This window comes from Dipodomys merriami, unplaced genomic scaffold (assembly GCF_024711535.1).
Source record: "Dipodomys merriami isolate MVZ:Mamm:240054 unplaced genomic scaffold, mDipMer1.0.p SCAF_20, whole genome shotgun sequence".
In the NCBI taxonomy this organism is placed as follows: domain Eukaryota; kingdom Metazoa; phylum Chordata; class Mammalia; order Rodentia; family Heteromyidae; genus Dipodomys; species Dipodomys merriami.
In genome coordinates, this window is record NW_027203382.1 from 23,713,398 (window position 1) to 23,732,056 (window position 18,659).

General features: G+C 44.4%; 1 protein-coding gene and 1 pseudogene across 7 annotated transcripts in view; one reads left to right on the forward strand and one right to left on the reverse strand.

Moving 5' to 3' along the window:
• The window catches only part of Pde8b (phosphodiesterase 8B), a 179,865-nt gene that overhangs the window by 24,338 nt on the left and 136,868 nt on the right, over positions 1–18,659 (reverse strand). The gene's annotated exons all lie outside the window — the stretch shown is intronic.
• Positions 5,255–5,722, forward strand: LOC138832781 (small ubiquitin-related modifier 2 pseudogene; annotated as a pseudogene).

Sequence of the window (18,659 nt, forward strand, 5' to 3'; positions counted from 1 at the left end):
CTCTGGGGTGGGTGGCTGGGGGAGACTGGGGATTGAAGACTGTGATAACGACCACCTCTTACATGTCTCCAAATCCTGATAGTTCTCCATTTGCAATCATTATGATGTCATTATTATGCTCTGGCAAGGGAAAAAGTAAGTACCATGTAACTGCACACAGTCCTTTACTTCCAAAACCACTTGCTCCTTGCCACACTACGTTCTACAGAGAGGCTCCAGAAGGGACTTCCCAGGACATGAGTTGTTTAGCTGGGGTCAAAGGAAGTACTTCCTGGATCATCTCAGGTCATTAATTTGGAATGCATTTTCCCCTGCTATTTGGGGAAATCTTGTCAAAAGATTTTGTCAGCAGGCATGGTGTTACACACCTTTACTCTTAGCTACTTGATTACAGAGATAGGAGGATTTCTGTTCAAAGGCAGCCTATGCACAGAGAGAGAGAGAGAGAGAGAGAGAGAGAGAGAGAGAGAGAGAGAGAGAGAGAGAGCACCAACTGTAGCAGTTCCCCTCCCTCCGGTAATTCCAGCTACTTGGGTGGTATAAGTAGGAGAATCATAGCTCAAGGTTAGCCTAGTCCAAATTGAGAATCTGAAAAACAATATAAAAGTAAAAGGGTTAGAAATGAGTGCTTGTCTAGAAAGTGTGAGGCCCTCAGTTTAATCCCCAGCATCTCATACTCATGCACGCACACACTCATGCACGCACACAAGGTTTGTAACATGTATACAAAGAGATCAGAATTCACGGTCCTCAGGCCGCTGTCTGTGTGGGCTGTTTTTCCTCCTGTAAAAACTTACAAGTAGAATACTTGCAAGATCAGGAATGGCTGGGAACGATGATGCTGGCTAGCATTTCTGTAACATGAATTCTTCTGTCCTTGGCCTGCGAAGCTGGGTCAAGCTTCTGACGAACTCAAAGCTGCAATTTCCTAACAAGCCCTTGAAGGCGGACAGTTTGTTCTTCTTGTTGGGGGTGGGGTGGGGTGAAGGAGAGTCATTTTAGAACTTTAGTTAATTAAAATGTTATAGAATGCTACAAAATTGGCTGTCCTGGTACTAAACTCTTTACAAATGCTTGAGGTCAAGCCCTGCTGTCATATGCTCACTCTTGTTTGCAGTCTCTCTCTCTCTTCCTCCCTCTCTCTTTTTCTTTCTGGCTCTCCTAGGGGCTTGAACTCAGGGCCTCAACTTCACTTGGCTTTCTTGCTCAAGGATGGTGCTCTACTACTTGAGCCACATGTCCAGCCCAATGTTTTACTGATTAATTGGAGATAGAGTCTTGCAGACTTTTCTGTTCAGCTGGCTCTCCAGGATGTGAGTCCTTTGATGAAGTATTAGATGCTGAGATCTGATGGCAGAAACTGAGTCACTGGCATCCCTTCCTTAATTTACATGGAGTGAAAATGACAGTGAGTGGTATCACGCATACACCTTTCATCAGCTTTCTTTACTGAAAATACTTTGATGAGCATTTTCTTGAAAATCAAAAGGATCTGAAGCATAGATCAAAGATCTTTTGTCTCTGTTTTTGAAATCTACTTGAAAGATATAACTTCTCAAAACACAAACCCAAGCGCCCCAGACATGGGCACAAAACAACTCAGAAGACATCCTGGGCTCCTGTCCTCAACAATACTTTGCAGAGCGCCTAACAACACAGACAGACCAAGGGCCACTTGCCTTCCCATATTCTGAGTCTGGTTTTCAAATGTCTGCAGCACCAAGAGGAAGACAGGTTGAATCAATGCAGATCCTGATATCTTGGGGGAGGGGGGAGGGTGATCTTTCCACTTCGATGCATTTTATGAGACTGCACATAACAGTGTCTCCTTTTATCTTAATGGTAATTCATATCAAAGTAAAGTGTATTGGTTTGATATAGATGAACGTGTGCATGGTTGTTTTTTTCAAGATTACACACAATTAAAACAAGAAACCCCAAGCTGCCTTCCCAGCTCCGTGTGTGTATATCACATGAACATCCACCATCCTCCACCGGTAGATATTTCGTGTGCCATGCCAGACCTACATGTCCACGTACCACTGTGTCCTTTGCCCAGATGTCCCTACCCTGCCCCACCCACTGCTGATGCCACTGACTCTATATCCCACGTTCATCTGCAGAAGCCTTCAAGGGTGGTGCTCAGCATGGGCCATTTTATATCTTTATCTCATCCCAAAACACTGCATGCAAGTTACTATTCAGACTTCAATGTGATATCTTTTTCCCTTGTCCCATTTTTCCTTTGATGACTTTGTAGTAACGGTAATGTAAGAACCTCTTTGCTTCCTAGCCTGGCTTTGAATGAGTCTTTCCATATGGAAATGGATGTGTGGTTCTCAAATGTAAGCATGAATCCATCACCTGGAGGCTTCTGAAAAGAGATTGCTCTGCTCCGTGCCAAGAGCTGCTGTGAGAATTACTGACAGGCTTGGGTCTCTAAGAGCCTGGGCGAGGCCAGACAGTAATGCAGGATGCCTTCCTGCTCAAAGTGGGCTGGTGTTCAGAGGGGCTGGTGACACCTGGGAGCTCATTAGAGCTGACTGACAGCCTCTCCAGATTTATGGACTCAGAATCTACCCTTTAACACAATTGCCAAATGATTGGATTACGCATCAGCATTTGAGAAACACTGGCAAGGTAGAAAAATAATCAGCTTTGGTGCCTTTTGCTTTTGAACTGCTGAGGATAGAATGCAAGTGCTCTACTGCTAAGCCACATCCCACCAGAGGTGGGGATCTTTTGGTACCTTTATTTCTAGCTGTATAAACTTGTGGCACTTAGGAGCTTCATGAGTCTTCTTTTCTCATGGGTGAATAGCGACTTGTACCTGCCATACTAATCAGGGTTATTCAGAGAAACATAACTAGCAGCATGCATGTATTTATAAGGATTTATAGTTAGAATTGCTCACGCGATTATGATGGTTATAAAGTGCCACCATATGCCCTGTGCAAGCCCAGGGGTGGTGGTGTAAGTTCTGGGGTGTGACACCCTGGGGCCTGCAGAGCCACAGCCCAGGGGTGGCAAAGACGGACATCTCACCTCCCCGCGGAGCTGATCTTTCCTCCCTTCACCAACTCAGATTCCTTCTCTTCGGGAAACCCTCTCTGGACATTCGCAGTTATTGGGGTATTCTTTAACGCTGGCAAAATGTCTCCACAGTTAGCTGTCACATCTACTTCTGAATATCCAAGAGGGTGAAATAAGAGTATGTACTATATGCCTGGCCATGGAGCCGCGAGCTGGTCTGCACACTGGGGTGAAGTGGGCAGCTTGCTAAACCCTACCGTTGGGCCCCACCCTGTAGTTTTTCTAAACTCTTCAGGTTGGAAGCTGAAACTGCATTTCTAGGCAGTTCTGGGGTGACACAGAGACTCCAGGTTCTCCGAGTGGCCTGTCATGGGTCCCCAGTGGTCCAGTGATGCCAGTTCCCTCTCTCTTGATTTTCTCTTACATGGATCCCTTCTATTCATCAAGAGTTGTCTACACTGCTTGCTGTTAGAGGACTGACTCTAGTTGCATTTCCTTTGAAGCCCAAAGCTGAGTGCACTTTGAGTGTGTTGCCAAGCCATTTGCCCGGAAGCCACATCCTTGTCATTCCCCCAGCCTCCCTTCCCTACTCGGTGACAAAGGGAACACACACATACATACACAAATAGATTCAGGAAGAATTCCATTTCCTCTTCTGAAAGCATTGCCAATGATGGGTAGCACTTTTGCTGTCAACGTGCTAAACCACATGCCTGCTGGATTTGTCAAGAGAATTATAAAATCTGTTGGGCGCCAATAGCTCATGCCTGGAATCTTAGCTACTCAGGAGGCTGAGAGCTGAGGATCATGGTTCAAAGACAGCCCAGGCAGGAAACTCTGTGAGACTCTTATCTCCAATAAACCACCAGAAAACCAGAAGTGGCACTGTGGCTCAAGCGATAGAGCACTCTCCTTGAGCTGAAGAGCACAGGGACAGTGCCCAAGCTCAGAGTTCAAGCCCCACCACCAATACAGAGAGAGAGAAAGAGAGAGAGAGAGAGAGAGAGAGAATTATAAGATCTAACATTTTCCCACTCCTATTACCCAAGCCTTCAACAGTCCTTCATCAAACTACTTAATGACACCTAGCTTCATTCATACTGTGATTAGCCTAAGATAGAAGTGACCCTCAGGACCAGTGCTTAAAAACTCAAATCTCCCAAACTATAGCTGAGGTGGGGACAAGATGGGAATGGAAGACCATGTTGTCTTTCTGCGTCCTGAGCTTTGGCAAATGCTGTATATTAGGAGCATCCACTGCATTTTGTGAATAATCACCCCAGGAGGAAAGGTGTATCTCTGGTGAATCCCCCAGCTTCTATTTTTTTTTTTTTTGCATACTTATCCTAGGGCTTGAACTCAGGCCCCAGGACCTATCCTAGCACTCTACCACTTAAGCCACAGCTCCACTGGCTTTTTGGTAGTTAATTGGAGATAAGAGTCTTGCAGGGCTGGGAAGGTGGCTCAGTGGTAGAGTGCTTGCCTTGCATGCATGAGGCCCTGGGTTCGATTCCTCAGCACCACATAAGCAGAAAATGCTGGAAGTGGCACTGTGGCTCAAATGGTAGAGTGCTAGCCTTGAGTTGAAGAGCTGAGGGACAGCACCCAGGCCCTGAGTTCAGGCCCCATGACCGACCAAAAACAAAAAAAAGAGTCTTGCATACTTTCTTGATTTGGCTGCCTTTGAACCATGATCCTCAGATCTGAGCCCACTGACTAGCTAGGATCACAGGCATGAGCCAGTGGCACTTGGCTCCCAGTTTTAATTTAACCCAAGAAGTTGTCACTGGGTCTTTGTAGATCTAATCTCCACCCTCTAGGAATTTACTGTTTATTATGGACAAAAATGGGTGATCTATCATGAGGCCATTCATCCATTCCTTGTTTGTTGAGCATATATCATGTACTAGGCCATGTGCTAAGCATGGGGATATGACAACTAAAGAGAGAAAGCTCCATTCTCAAGGAACTTAATTCAAAAGTAGAAAAGATGACACCTCCAAAGGGTAGGAAGCCACTGAGTTCAAAGGTAAATTGAGGGCATTCTCAGGCTTGATAGTCATGACCTTGAACCATGTACTTCAAGCCATTTGCTGTTTGGAACCTAGCACTCATCCCTAGTTCTGAGCGGCCAGTCAAAGAGGTGGTAGACCAGCAAAGACATCTTAGAGATAAAGCCATTCACTCAGTTTAGTCTGGAAGCACACTCAAAAATGAAAACATGGTCCACCGCTGCCACCTCCTCCAGCCGCTGTGGTGCTCCCTGTGTGCTCGTTCAGTGCGGACCAGAGACCTCTTTTGTGAAGTAGTATCTGAGGAGACTCCAGCGCTCGCAACGGCCGACGAAAAGCCCAAGGAAGGAGTCAAGACTGAGAACAATGATCATATTAATTTGAAAGTGGCGGGGCAGGATGGTTCTGTGGGGCAGTTTAAGATGAAGCAGCATACACCACTTAGTAAACTAATGAAAGCCTATTGTGAACGACAGGGTTTGTCAATGAGGCAGGTCAGATTCCGATTTGATGGGCAGCCAATCAATGACACAGACACACCTGCACAGTTGGAAATGGAGGATGGAGATACAATTGATGTGTTCCAGCAGCAGACAGGAGGTGTCTACTACAAAAGGGAACCTGCTACTTTGTTCCAGAACTTTGTTCTTATAGACCAAGAATACATTCTTAATTAGAAAACTGCAATTTGGTTCCACCACATCCTGACTGCTACAGTATAGTTTGCTCTATTCTTTCATTTTCCCCTTCCCCATTCCTTTATTGTACATAATGTAACTGGTGTATGTGCACAAGCACATTGCTTTTCTTTTTTCTTTTTCTTTTTCTTTTCTTTTAAACTAAATGGCCAATGGTATATTTTGATTGACATCAAATGAAGATGGGATGGGGAAAAATACCGATCCTATGAAAATATCCCCCGTCTCTATTCATAGCATGCTCATTCAGCTTTTATCTTTATATTTCAGTAAGTTATTTTGCTCTCATTGTTTTAACAAAAGAAAAAAGAAAAAAAAACAAAAATCCTTGTATACCTTGTTTGATTGGAGAATTTTAATGTTTTCATTTATCACTGTAAAACCAAGGACAATTTTATAACTTTTTTGTACATAGCTGTTACATGTAGGGCAATCTGTCTTTAAGTAGGGGTAAATTACTCTTAAAAAAAAAAGAATCCTAGATAGTTTCCCCTTCAAGTCAAGTATCTTGTTGTTTAAATAAACTTCTTGTTTATTTTTTTTCCTTTTTTTATTGTGAAAATACTGTACAGAGGGGTTACAATTACATGGGCAAGATAATGAGTACATTTCTTATCAAGCATTGTAGCCTTCTCCTTTGTTTCCCCTTCCCATCCTTTCCTATCCTCCCCCTGCCCCCCACCCAATCCTCCCCGTCCCCCCCCTCCCTCCCCACCAAAGTTGTAAAGTTCATTTTTGACATAATGACTTGTACATCTCATTGTTGCAATGGGTCCACCTTTATCCCTATTTAAATGATTTGTTTTTCCCCTTCCCCTCCACAAATTATACCGACATCAAATACAGTGAAAGCAGGGGTTATACTGTGGGGGAGGGACGTACAAAGCAACAAAGAAATAATCTTATAAATGTGTTAGAAACAATTGCATGAAAGAAATAAACATTTGAATACAATGAGCTGTTTTTTTATTACAAAGATGAAACAATATGAATACAAACAATATAAAATAATAAACAATAAGATGAAACAAAAAAAATGAAAGTGTATGTCCAGTTGCTGGTGGCTAATGACCATCATCCTAGTGATTCAGGAGATGGATATCAGGAGGATTACAGTTCCAGGTCAGCCTAGGCAGAAAAGTTCATAAGATCCCACCTCAACAGAAAAAGCTGGGCATGGTGGGGTACACCTGTTATCCCAGCTATAGAGGGAAGCATAAATAGGGGACAGTGGTCTAGGCTGGCCTAGAAAAAATGTGAGACCTTCTCAAAAACAACCAAAGCAAGAATAATATTGAGGGCCTGGCTCAAGTGGTAGAGCACCAGCCTTGAATATAGAAGCCCAGGGAGAGCACCTAGGCCTCAAGTTTAAGCCTTAGTACTGGCATAAAAGAAAAAAAAATCTACCAAACCTTCCTAAGAGCTTATGGAAGTGGGCTGTGAGTATGCAGTGACAGGGCGGTGGAAGGAGGACCTCCCACGGAGAGCCAACTTTGTAGGATGGCCTGGCTGACAGAGGGAAGGAGGGACACAAGGCAGCCAGATTGCAATGTAGTCAGGAGCCATTCTCTACACAGATATGGAGCTTGCCTTCCTCTTACCTAGCTTTTCACTTTTGCAGACTCTGGTACTGAAAATGTACTAGTAAAGTGCATCTGGAATCCATGTCTGAAAGCAGGACTTTTAATAGCTGTACACGTAGAAGGGCTTTTAGGGGGGAAGTCATCTAGATGGTGTGCCTGTCTATCTTGCCTGTCCTGAGGGGCCAGGCCTGTTGAGCCTTCATCAGCAGATAACTCCCTTAGGACATTCATGCTGTGGGCTTCACAGAGAAACTTCCTCTCAAGACACTGCAGGGGACACTATACAAGGAGAAAAGATGGAGGCACAAGCTCAGGACTGTCCATTGTCCTACAACAAAGGCTGCCAGAATAGAGTCCTAGAAATACAGCTGAGAGCTTAGCTAGTGGTCACATCAGTATGCAAGCATCTAATCATGCCACAACCACTTTGAAAGTTCCTGGGGGAAGACAGCTATGTTCTCTGGCAACGGTTTTAGTCTTCAAAGCTCGATATTAATAATGCAACTTCTCAAGAATCATAGTCCCTAGAGATGAGGGGTCTGTATGAGGAGATGAGACAGTCCTGAGCTTGTGTCTCTGTCTTTTCCCTTTGTACAGTGCCCCTGCAGTGTATGTTTTATCTGTGTGAGGCTGGATGGCTTGGTCTGCAGCCTGCAGGTGGTAAGGCAGCTGTTGATGTGCCAGGTCAAGGTGGCTGCTGAGACTGAGTAGTCAGGGCATTGGCCCCAAAGCACAAAAGTATCCTGGGAAAGGGAAGGATGGAGCAGATAGATGTGCACCCTTCTTGTCAGGCATCAGTGCACAGGAATGGCAAATACCAAAGAACAGTTCCCCCTAATTTCTATAAAACATACAAGTTTAAAGCAAAAATGCTAGCATTGCCTTGTAGGGTTTGCCATGTATGCAGAAGTGCTGTATATGAAAACTACAGTAGAAAGAATTGGGGGAGAGCAGTAAATGCACCTTACAATGCTTAGGTGTCTGTGAGTCACACGAACTAGTATAATGTTAGGTAAAGTGTATATAGATGAGTTAAAGATGTATAAGACAGTCTGTAGGGCAACCAGTAAACAATGCAGAGATTTAACTAAAAAGCCAATGGATAGATAAAATGGCACTTAAAAATTGTACAAATATCTAACAGGTATAATTCAAGTATACATTAAGAAAAACCAGAGAAACAAAAAAAAATAAAGAGAGTCAAGCAAAAAACAAACAAGAAGGGCCAGAAACAGTCAAAAAGCTGGGTTTGCTCGTCCATGCCTGTAACCCCAGCTACATGGGAAGAGTAAAAAGGAGGATTATGGTCTTAGGCACAAAAAAAATTGAGTTAAAAAAAACTGGCTTGGGGCATGACTAAAGTAACAGAGTGCCTGCCTAGCAAGTGTGAGGCGCTGAGTTTAAGTGTTAGAATTACCAGTAATAAAAATATTTAAAATAACCTAAAGCAGGAAGTGCTGGGGAGGGGCAATGGACATAGAATGCCTAGCAAATGAAAGGCCAAGTTCACACTCCATTACCAAGACTAAATAAATTAACTTTAGTCCAATCATATGACTACATTGAATATCAATGAACTAAAGACTCCAATTAAACATTGCCAGAACTGATTAGAACAAAACAAAATTAGTTTGTTCTCTATAAGAAAGGCACCTTAAATAGACACAGATTGAGAGCATATGATGAGAAATGATGCATGATGTAAATAAACATATTTTTATGTCATAAACATATGACATATGTGGAGCTTGAATTCAGGGCCTGGCCACTGTCCCTGAGTTTTTCTGCTCAAGGATAGTACTTTAGCACCTTGAGCTACAACACCACTTCCGGTTTTCTGGTGGTTAATTGGAGATTAAGAGTCTCATGGACTTTCCTGGCTGGCTTTGAATTGTGATCCTCAGATCTCAGCTTTCTGAGTAGCTAGGATTACAGGCATGAATCACCACTATATTTATATTTATGTTTATAATATCATATTATGTTTTATGTTTATGCTATATTATATTAAATAAAGTAGATTATAAGATTGTATCATGTGATATTAAAGAGGAATACTTTATAATGGCAAAGAGTCAGTAGAAAGGCCTAACAATCATATACGTGACTATCATGAGCAAGGATCTGAACAGCTAAGCCTCACAACACATGAAGCAAAAACTGACAGAGAAAGAGACAAGTCCAGAGCCACAGTCATGTTGAAGATCCCAGTGTTCTCCTTTTAGCATGTACTAAAATTTGGGGGAAAAAATAGCAAAAACAGATGATAGGAAGAGTGTGATCAAACACTCTGATCTAATTAATATTAATAGAATGTTAATATTAATAGAACACTTCTCCCACCAGGAGAAGAATACACCTTCTTTCCAGATGGGCTTGAAACACTGACTAATACAGACATTTATCTGGCTCCTACTGTGCATTTAAATGTTTAAATAAGACCAAGGATATTCTCTACCATAATATAATTAAATTAGAAATGATTAACAGAAAAATATCTGTAAAATCTCCATATGTTTCAAGACTGAAAACAAAACAAAAACAAATTTCTACATATCCCAGGACCAAAGGAAAAATATCAAGTGGGAAATGTGAAATTAAGTATTTTGAACTGAATGAAAAGAAGAACTTTGGACTTTGTGAGTCCCTGAGTGAAAATCCTGCACACCTACTGTTGATTTCCTGTACTGCAGAATGGAGAGAGGAACACAGGGAGCCTATGGTTTCCTCCAGACTCTGCCTCACGTTGTCTTCTGACTGATACTGCCAAGCAAGGGAAGTGCAGTCTTGAAAAGCAGGCAGCCACTGTGAAGGGGACACTCTAGGTGAAACAGGACTTCTAAGTCTCCCTTTGAAGACACGTGGGAAACGGGAAGCAAAGACTAACGGGGTGCTGGGTAGCTGACTCTTCTGGAGTGGGAGGGGTGAGCCATGGGCCAGGGGGCTGCACGCTACCACCTAACATGTGCACCTGGACAGACCTGGAGGCTACAGGGATTCAGGCTTGGATGGCAGAAATAAATGGTCCAAGGTCAAATGAAGGGGACAAGGCTGGTATGGGTGAGAGATGTACTGGCAAAGGATGAGTGGTTTCAGCACAGTGGTTTCTGTTTGCCAGCAGAAAATCACATTTTCTTCTCTACATGTCACTACTACTGAAAGTTGGATATTGAAGTTCAAGACTTTCCAGAGGGTCTTCTAGGCCCCTTCTTCTTCTGGAAGGAAGCAGGTCACCGAGGTCACCTGGCCTCATTGGCCTAAGCTAGTGAACAGGAGTCAACAGCCACAACAGGAGAGGTGACTGGACACACACAATGGTGGGCTGACAGCAAAGTGCTTGCTCTGTGACGCATCCCATCTCTATGGCTTTCCAGAAGCAAGGTCAAGGTTATGGTCCAGGTAAGCTGGGAAGTCTGCTGTGGGCCCCAGATGAGTTCAACCAGCAGAGGCACAAGAGGCTCAGCCCCCTCTCCAAGGCACCACAGGACTCTGGCTGTGGTAGCTGCTTCCCTGCTTTCCATTTGAGAAGGGAACCTAGGCCCTAATCAAAGCACTTTATGAACAAAATTCTGATTATGAACAAAATTAGACTTTCCCCCTTTCTTTTTATATAAAGACACTTGCTTTTTGTTTCCTTGGGAAAGCAACGTTTTAACATTCTCCCTTCTTTGGAAGTTTACAAATAACATTCTTACCATTGCTCAGGCCCCCGAGGCCATGCCACATGCTGAACCCCAGGCATGGGCCATGCTATTCTCAGGGGCAGCAAAACCACTGCTACTGTGATGGGTGGTGATCTGCTCTGGCCTGAATCTGCCTCAGTCATCACAACTCACCCTCCAGGGCAGCCTCTCCCAAGGGCTTAGGCCTGTCCCAGAGCCCCCATCTCAAGACTCCCCCCCTGAGGGCCACACCATCCCTTCACCCCTTTATCTGCACAGTGCTACCCACAGCACAATATGGAGATGACAGCTATGTATCTCATAACATTTCTGTCTGCAATCGACTGCATATATGATGGTGGTCCTAGAGATTGTCCTACGCAGCAACAGTCTTAGTTCATGCAAATACACTCTCACATTTACACAGTGACAAAAATCAGGCAACAAGACAGCTCCCCCAGAACATGCCACACTATTGAGCAGTACTCTGCTGGATCTCTGGCTAACAGGGTTGCCAGTTTATACCATCTGGGGGCCCAGCAGTGACAGACAGAGAAACAAGACTTGGGAGTTGCAGCCCTGCAGAATCACAAGGCTGATGATTTATTAAAGATGATTTTCAAAACTAGTTCTCATAGCCTAAAAAATGCAGGGATAAATTTTTCAGATTTAAATGAAACATTAGACTAAATAAATCCCATCCACATCATTACTTCCCCTGCCAGATCTACAGCCATGAAACATTAATGCGGAAGAAAAATAAACAGAACACTTGACAGCTGAGTCAGGTAACAGGCTTGGTAGGTAGATGGATGAGCGAGTTATTGCTGCCCTGTGTTCCAAATCTCACTATGATCAGCAAGGAAAGTGTCGTTGGGTCAGTTCCCATAGATAGAGATGCTCCAGTGCTCAGAGTCACACCCAGGAAGAAGTCAACTGCCTAGAACATCACCCATCTCCTCATTCTTGGACAAGGTTCTTCTAGGAGTTGGAGACTTAGCTGGGAGGGCAACTGGGCTCCCATCCTCAGGTACTTTCTGCCTGCTGCAGCTCCATCATCCCTCGGAGCACACTGAGCTCCTGGCTTCCAAGGATCATCCCTGGCACCTTAGGCTTCGAACCCTATGGCCTTCCTGGATGTGAACAGTCAACCAGCAGAAACTATCATGCCAGGGTGCAGGAGGGATGTACAAGATGACAAAGGCATGGTCCCTGTCCCCTGGCAGATCAGCAGTGCGTGGTCCTCCCTGCAAGAATCAGATAGTGGCATCCTCCTATCAGCCTTCCATCTCATCTCCTGCCTCCTCCCAAGTACCCAGCAGGAAACTTTTTGGCACACAAAAGAATGTATCTAACAAAAAAAAAACAAAGTGGATTTTTAACATACACACACAAACAAAACAAAAAACCCAAGACCACCACACAGTCTAAATCCCTGCAGAGGCTTTGCTGGGAGTCTGGCAGCTTCACCTTGGCATACATTAGAATGTCTTGAGGCAGCCTCTCAGGAATCTGAGTGCCCATCCTGTAACCCGAGCCCATTCTCTCAAAGCTCTTCTGCGATGAGGGCTTGCTTCCTTTCTTTTTAATTTGCCAGGAAATTGCCATGCGCAGCCGAGACGGTGAGCCCCTCTGTTAGCCTTTCCCTGTCACGGAACACAGGGCCAGTGGTGCTGCTAGCCCTGACAGCCCTGGACAGGTGTGGGCGCTCTCCAGGACACATTTCTAGAATCCAACAGATACAGTGTTCCTTACCACCACTACTGCTTCCTAGAAGCCTGCCTTTGGCTTCTTTTGGCTTCTTCTATCCTGGAACAGTGATCTGCAAATGAGCTCTTATAGTCTTTTGAGCAATTTTACAGACTGAAACTTCATCATCTTTCACAAGACTCTGCAGCTTGAGTTCCACCTGATTGCTTCTCACTGTGCCTTAGTTCCAGTTCTGGCCTTGTAGAATGAATGGTGCTCCTGGGATCTGATCCTTGATCCCTCCCCACTCTCCCTCTGAGTCTAAGTATAATTGTCACTCCTGTTCAGCCTCTCAGCCCATAGTCAGCTGTTGTTGACAATACAGGGGAAAATTCTCATTGAACCTATTCTTTAAATCAGGATTCCAGGTGTAGGGACACACTGGCCGTGAAGGTTATGTACATACAGCTATCTCCAGGCTTCTGGAATAGGGCTCTGAATCCCAGCTCTGAAACTTAGACTTCAGTGTCAGATTCTCCCAAAACACAACAGAGGAAGTTGAAGGAGCAGCACTCCAAAACCCTCCTTCTCCATACTCTTTTCCATTACTGGCACTGGAGGAGGACGTACTTCATACCACGTAGGGAAGCTTTGAATTCTGAACAGATCCTGGCAATGAACATGGTTCTCACCATGGCTGGAACCAAATGCACTCAAGGCAGAGGAGCTGGAGCTACCACGGCTGGATTTTAGGTTTGCATGGGCTGCACACTACTGAGGTGTGATGGGGAATGGATCCTGAAACACCGCCATTAGCAGACATGACAGTGTGCCCAATAGCACTCAGTCCTAGGGTGAGCTGCTCTGATGACCTCACAAGCAGTGATAGTCCAAGGCCCGAGGCCCTCTATGCCCAGTCAGCTTCCTCACTCTCTCATTGTTCACACCCACCACCAAACCACCCAACTGTCCCCTCATTTCATGCATATCACATACACAGGGCCCAGCCTCAACACCTAGCAGTGATGGCTACGCATGCTAAAGCCCTTAGTGAAGGGGGCATAGAGCGGCTGGGCAAAGGCAGCTGGGTAACCCAGACTACACCTCAGGTGCACTTGCAGCTCTAGTACCCCAACTCCCCAGCCCCTCAGGAGTCTAGACAGAAGCAAAAAGCTACCTTTTAGCTTTTCCAGGGGCTTCCTCTCCCAACCAGGGCTGACTCTAACTACCAGCCCCCTCTTGTGAAGTCCCCTGGCTTTTCAAGTAAAGGAAATAACTCTCCATGAAGATTGTAAACATGTGCTTGTATTTCTTTCCTGGCTCTGCTGCTAATTACTCCTGCCTGGGGTTAAATCCTGGCCCCGCCACATATTCCCTGTGTGACACCTAGACAGGTTCCTCACCCACTCCCAGCCTGTTTCTGTCATCTGTAAATAGGGATTGTTTGAGGCTACAGGAGTTGACACATGACAAGTATGGGCAGAGTAAGGGATATGAAGTGTCAGGACACCACAGGTTTCCCCAGGATATGAAAACAATAGTCCCATGATATTCTTACCATGGATCACAATAGCCCAATTGCTAAGTACATAGAACCATATGTAATGAAGCGTATCAACATGGGAGGGAAGGGATGGTAGGGGAAAAACAAGGGAGAAGGCAACAATACTTGATAAGAAATGTACTCATTACCTTGCTCATGTAACTGTAACTCCTCTGTACAATATTTTCACAATAAAAAACTTATTAAAAATTGGAAACAAAAGTTCTTATTATGTCCTGTAAGCAGTTATTTCTATTTTTTTCTGTTTTAGTTTTCTGTACACTTTGTCTTGTACATAAGTTTATTTGACCTGTGAAAAGGAAAGGGAATCACAGAAAGAGCAGGACAAAGGATGAACTAATGTCAGAATGATACTCACTTGACACAATGATGGAAATGAGCTATACAACTTGGGGGGAAGGAGGGGAGTAGAGAGGGGTAAGTTGAAGAAAATGAAGAATGTACTCATTACCTTACTTATGTGACTGTAACCCCCTGTTCGTCACCTTTACAATATAGATATGGTTTTTTTTAAAAAAGAGAAAGAAAACAAAAGCCCTTGGTTACCCTGACTAACAATCAGATGGCGGTGCAGAGACCTGTGCTGATGTGGCTGGCAGGGCAGCACAAGTGTGGAAGTGCTAAATCCACCCTGCAGGGGTGAGGAATAGCTGGGGAATCATAGGAAACAGTCCTGGGCAGGCACGTGAGATCTTAGAAGACAAGCCGGAAGCATGAGGGAGCAGCAGATTCGGCCGAGCTACAGCAAGCCTGGTGTGTTTAGGGAACAATGAAGTGGCAGGGAAAGAGGCAGGAATGTCCCTTAACCATGGTGGCCGTGGCTTCCTATGTGGTGAGGATCCACTGGTGAGCCCTGAAGAATAAGGATGGGGGCTGGATGACAATGGCATGTGGGAAAAGGTTTAACCACTGGTTTGCTCAAATATGCACAAATACCTGCAGCTACGTAGCTTATAAACACTACTGATACGCAGTGGATATGAGTAAACCCTGGCTCAGAAGTAGACTACTTGTACTTGTGTAAATAACACTTTATTCTAATACATCTTTGCCATTCCTTGATACCTGATCCGCTTGTCTACCAGAATGGCAGAGCTAAGCGGAAAAGCCATAACAGAGACCCTGAAGTGAGGCTACGGATGGCAAGACAGCAAGAGCAGATGTGCAGACAGACATGGTGACTTCTGCCTCATCCACTGAGCCAGAGTGCCTGAGGCCGCTGTTGCTCACAGAACAGGTAAACCAATACTCCACTTAGGGTGAGTCAGATACCAAAACCTCAGCATTCTTACTGTGAAGTGAACAAATCACTTCTGGTAAATTAGCCACCAGCTATTGCTTTGGAAAGAACCTCTCCCCACCCAGAGAAGGCTAACACCCACAAGTGACATAAAAAATAGTCAAGGTTGGGTCTTGATTAGGTAATGTAAGATATCTTGGGCTCTACTAGTACAAATCTCCAGAATACAATAGTTAAAAATGATACAAATCAAATAAAAGTGCAACCTTTGAAATTTAAGTTAAATTTCAAAGCACAGACCCTACTCCCCAAATAGTAACACACTATCACCTCTTCCAGTCTTAGTGTCTTTGAATGCATCAGAGATGAACATGAGGCGTTAATTTTTGTGCCAGCACTGATGCTTGAATTCAGGACTTCACACTCTTGCTGACTTTCTTGCTTATAGCTGGGGCTTTACCCCTAGAACCAAACATCCATCAATGTAATATTAAGCCATGTCTGCTTGCCCCTCATCATCAACTCTATCTTAAACTTCCTAAATCAACTAATTGTCCCTATGTTTGGACCTCCAGTATTCAGGCTCACCTGAGTGGGGCCTTCTGCTCCTCAGGGAACAGGTGAAGACTGGTGAAGAATGATTTTACACAATGGGAAACTGTACGTCTAACTAAGACTTAATAGTTCTGCCTACTTTCTCTTCCTGTCTTCCACCATTGGCCAAGTGCCCTGGAACATCTTATGACAGCGACAACATGGCAGGGCAGAAAGATACCCCATCACAGTGCAGAGAGGGTATCTGGCATGGCGACCTGCTGCCCATGAGGGGTCGAGCTTCTCCAGCAGGCAAAGAACAACTCTGTATACCTACACATGGGCAGTGTAGGTCCTCAGTTTACCCACAGACATTTGGGCCTCATGGCCAGTTTTAGCAGCCGCCACTAGCCATAAAATCATCTCCCATCCCCTTCCCTGCACTCAGTCCTGCCACTGTATCTGTGTCCCTGCTATAAGCGCTTGTGTCCTGTACTCTCGGAGCTCCTGGGGTCCTGACATACAGCAGGGCCTGGCTGTTCAAAATGTGGTTTCTCGGGAGAAAAAAAAAAACGTGTTTTTTCCAATATCAGAAGGCTTCCTTTATATAGTGTCTGGTAAATATGTACTAAAGCTAACTGGGAAAATTTGGATCATTTTGTTAACTTAGTGGCTTTACCAAATATATCAACAAACATTTCAGGACATTTGCTGTGAGCGAGGTACACATGTATAAATTCTGCCTCATGGTGACCCACTGATAATGACTTAAAATATACTTCTAGCCGGGTGCTGATGGATCACACCTGTAATTCTAGCTACTCAGGAGGCTGAGATCTGAGGATAGCAGTTCAAAGGCAGCCCAGGAAAGTCCAAGAGACTTTTAGTTCCAATTAATCACCAAAAGCCAGAAGTGGGAAAAACAAACTCTCTCTCTCTCTCTCTCTCTCTCTCTCTCTCTCTCTCTCTCTCTCTCTCTCTCTCTGTATGTATACATTATATCATTATATATAATGTATATATACATTATAAAGTATATATAGTCAAACTATATATACATATATAAACATGTAAACTATATAAACATATATTTAAATGTTTCTAATGTGAATGGCCACTTTCAGAGGCAATCAAAGTCATAGTTTAGGTGATTTTTGCTTTTCCTCCAATTTTGCTTTAAAATATCACATTTGGATGCATGCCTTAAAGGATATGAAACATACATTAGTTCTATACAGTCTAAAACTCTACACAGAGGGGAACACCTGGAGGGTTGGAAGGACACCCAAAATAATTTTTCTATTTTCAAACCAAAGCAGCCCATGCTCCTGGACTAATAATCAGAGTTCAGTCACACCACTCAAGTGTTGAAGCCATTCATCTTGGCCCAAAGTTCTCAAACTCTGGCATGTTTTGAGTGTTTGATAAAACAGGATGCCTGCCCCCTTCCTTCAGAGTCTTTGATTCTTAAGATCTGTTTTTTTCAATTAGAACAAATTCCTAGGGATGCTGCGGCTGTTGCTCCAGGGAACCACGATTTGGCTCATCCTCCAGTGGATTCCTGTCCATACTGGGGAGCTCACTGCCCACACTAAGGCTACCAAGTCGTGGTCCATTCTGTTAAGTGATGTTTCCCTCATTCACACTGAACCTGACATGATTCTTTAGAACTCTTCTCTGCTCTGCTTTCAGGCCTGGAAGCTCCCTCTTCACAGGTAGCCTTCACAATAGTGAAGACTCATTCCCTCTCCTTCCTGCTCCCCTCACGGCATACCCTTCTTTTCTTGTTTTAGGCACTCTGACTGGCATTGTCATTAAAGTTTTGCTTTTTCCTAATTGATGGAATTTCAAGATTAAATAGCTAACTATGAAAAAAAAGCGCATGAACTCCATAGAGTAGTAATTCAAAGTAAAGTTTTACCATCATAAACGCCCAATTGAACCTCCATTTCTACCCCTATTGCTCTCAAATAAGTTGCATATGCCATGTGCAAACCAAGTTTTCCATGAAAACCCGATTCACTCAAGTTAAACAGCTGTTCTCCATGTAGAGGTTATGCCCTTTCAATTTCTCAAAGTGCAAACAGCCTTCCTGCCATGAAGGGAGGCCGAGGAGTTCCCAAGGTAGGGTCCCCACTTAACAGCTCCACAAAGCCCAGTGGAGTGTTGGGTCAGACTGGTCTCCTGCTCTCAGCATGGGTTTACCACTTATGAGGTTACCAGGACATGTCAGGCACTGCCCACTGCAGCCCTGTCCTCCTGATTGCTAGCTTCCCTCTGGCACACTGGCTCTGGAACTGCTGTGCTCCCCATATTGTCATGACCAATGCAGAGGAGGAAGTAAGCACAGGGAATGATGCTTGAAGCTGAGAGTGGACAGTGAACAGGTGGTTACCCCCCCCCCCACTCCTGCTCTGACTGGCTGTCCTCCCCATACCAGGCTCTGGGCCAGCTTGGGACAAGCTGGTATGCCTCTTCTTCCCTATACAAGTGTGACTCTGACCATGGCTGCAGATCCCTGAACTTCCATATATTCAGATCTGGAGTTGACCTCATGTAAAGACAAAAACATCAGGGTTCTTAGGTCCTCATATCTCAGCATGGTAGCCTATCAGGGGCTGAGCCAAGATGCAGAAGGCCATGG